The sequence below is a fragment of the Molothrus aeneus genome, chromosome 13 (assembly GCF_037042795.1).
Source record: "Molothrus aeneus isolate 106 chromosome 13, BPBGC_Maene_1.0, whole genome shotgun sequence".
Classification (NCBI taxonomy): domain Eukaryota; kingdom Metazoa; phylum Chordata; class Aves; order Passeriformes; family Icteridae; genus Molothrus; species Molothrus aeneus.
Window position 1 is genome coordinate 12,697,445 of NC_089658.1, and position 2,341 is coordinate 12,699,785.

General features: G+C 62.8%; 1 non-coding gene across 1 annotated transcript; it reads right to left on the reverse strand.

Annotated features, from left to right (window-relative positions):
• Positions 1-2,144: 2,144 nt before the first annotated feature.
• TRNAR-UCG (transfer RNA arginine (anticodon UCG)) lies at positions 2,145-2,217 on the reverse strand. Its single transcript has one exon. It is a non-coding gene; the product is annotated as a tRNA-Arg (tRNA).
• Positions 2,218-2,341: the final 124 nt, after the last annotated feature.

Here is a 2,341-nt window from a genome sequence, read left to right on the forward strand (position 1 = left end):
TGCACTGCAGCCAGCTCTGCTGAAACGGCGGATTTTTGAGGTTATTTCGGGTTGTTCACAGTGGTGATTTTTTTTTTTTTTTTTTTTTTAGTGGTGCCGTGCCTTGCCGAACCTACGTGCCCGCACTCAGGTGAGGCACAGGCAGCCCCGGCCCGGTCCTGCCTGCAGACAAGGCAGTGGAGCTCGTTGTCATCAACCCTCCCCAGAGCGCTGCCGCGAGAAACACTTAGAGAATTTATTTTTGCTATTTACGCTTTGGAGAGAGGATAATTTTTTTTTTTTGATGGGGAGGGTTTGGAATTTTTAGAATTTAATTTTTTGCGAACACGATGAAAATAAGGAAATAAAAGACACCAAATAAGAGAAATCGGCGTTAACACAATGCATCGGAGGGGAGAACAAGTGCACCCAGGTCCTTTCCTAGAGCCACCCGGGAGCCGGGGGTCCCTAAACCGTTCTTCCCTTTACTCCAGGGCAGCTCATGGCTCCTCCACCCCGGCCAGAGCACCCGCAGTCTTGGAGCATCTCTCCCCGCCGGCTCCGCACCCCGCGCCCCGCGGAGCTCCCGCAGAAGGAGCCGGGAACCCGGAGTCGCCGGTGTGGAGGTGGCCGAGGACAGGCAGCCCCTGCGGCTCCCGGCAGGCTCAGGCAGAGCGGGTGCCTCCCGCTGCTGGGTGAAACTGGCTGAAGCACAACCGCACATCCAGCCTCAAGCTGGGGGGCGGCAGGGACTTTACGGGGCACCGAGGGGCTGTGGAACGCGTTCCGAGCCGCAGAGCCCTGCACGGCGCCCTGTGTGCGTGTTCCTCACATCCCGCACCGCTCCACGCTGGCTCTGCCTCCTCGGAGAGCGGAGGGCAGCAGCGGCCCCTCACCTGCATCCCCCCGAGCCCGCACCCCCCGTGGGAGGGTGATGAGGAGCTGGAGTGGGTGGTGAGGCGCACCCGGGCCGTGGAGTTCCGCAGGGGCCGGGAGGGCCGAAGGGGAGTCCCGGTGCCCGCTGGCCCTGCCCGGTGCCGTACGGGGAGTGGGGAGCGGGACGGGACCCGAGCGGTGTCCGCGCCCCGACGGCCCCGGGGGGCCCGGCCCGGCCCGGCCCGGCCCGGCCCGCAGCGGCGGGGCCGCAGCGCCACCTGGCGGCTCGGCACGGCCCGGCCCGGCTCGGCTCGGCACGGCACGGCAATGTGAGCGCTCTTTGGGCTGTGCCGAGAGCCCTTGTCCGGTCACAACAGCTCCCGCGGCGTCCACGCAGCCTGCACATACCTGTCCGCACCTTGGACCTCCTGTTTCCCTTCCTTGTGAACCCACATCCCATCCCTTCCATCCCATCCCTGGCACCCTGAATCCCCCGCACCCTGCACCTGTGACCTTTCCCTGCACCCTGCATCCCATTCCTAGCACCCCACATCCACACCTTGCAATTTACTTCCTAGCACCCTAATTCCCAGCACACTGCATCCCCTGCCGTGTGCTCTACATCGCATTCCTGCAGCTGCGGCCTTTCCCCTGCACCCTACATGTCCTTCCCTGCACCCCACATCATATTCTGCACCCCACCGTCCATTCTTCGCACCCTACATTTCGTCCTGCACCGTACATCCCATTCCTTGCACCCTATATGCCCTGCCTATCATCCCTACATCTGTGGCCTTTTCTCTCCCTGCATCTCCTATTCCTTCGACCTAACAACATTCCCAGCACCCTACATCCTACTCCTTGCACCTGTGGCCTTTTCCCTACACCCTACATCCATTCCTTGTACCCCACATCCCATTCCCGTCACCCTACACCCATTCCTTGCACTCCGCATCCTATTCCTTGCACCCTACATCCTCTTCCTGCTCCCTACAGCCCGTTATCTCACACCCTGTGCTCATGTTCGGCTCTACACCCACTGCTCCATCCCCAACCTATCTGTGGGGTTTGGGGCTTTTAGGGTGCCAAGCGCGGTGCGCGCTGGCCCCGCCACTCTGAGCGTCGCGGCCTGCTTGCACTCAGCCGCTTCTCGCGCCCCGCCTCCTTCCCCGGTTAAACTCACGGGCAAAAGGGGCACCGGGAGTGCGGTGAATCCCGTACCGGGACCGCACAGCCCCGGCACGGGCGGAAGGAGCAAAATAATAAGCACTACTATAGTGCTTTCAGCGCGACCGCGGCAGGACTCGAACCTGCAATCTTCTGATCCGAAGTCAGACGCCTTATCCATTAGGCCACGCGGCCACCTCCACTCCCGCCTCCCCGCGCGCCTTACTCAGGGAATCCCGGCGGGCCGTACCACGCGCGGGCGGGGGGCGGGACGGGACGGGACGTCACGGCGGCCGGAAGCTCCCCCGAGCGTCCCGGT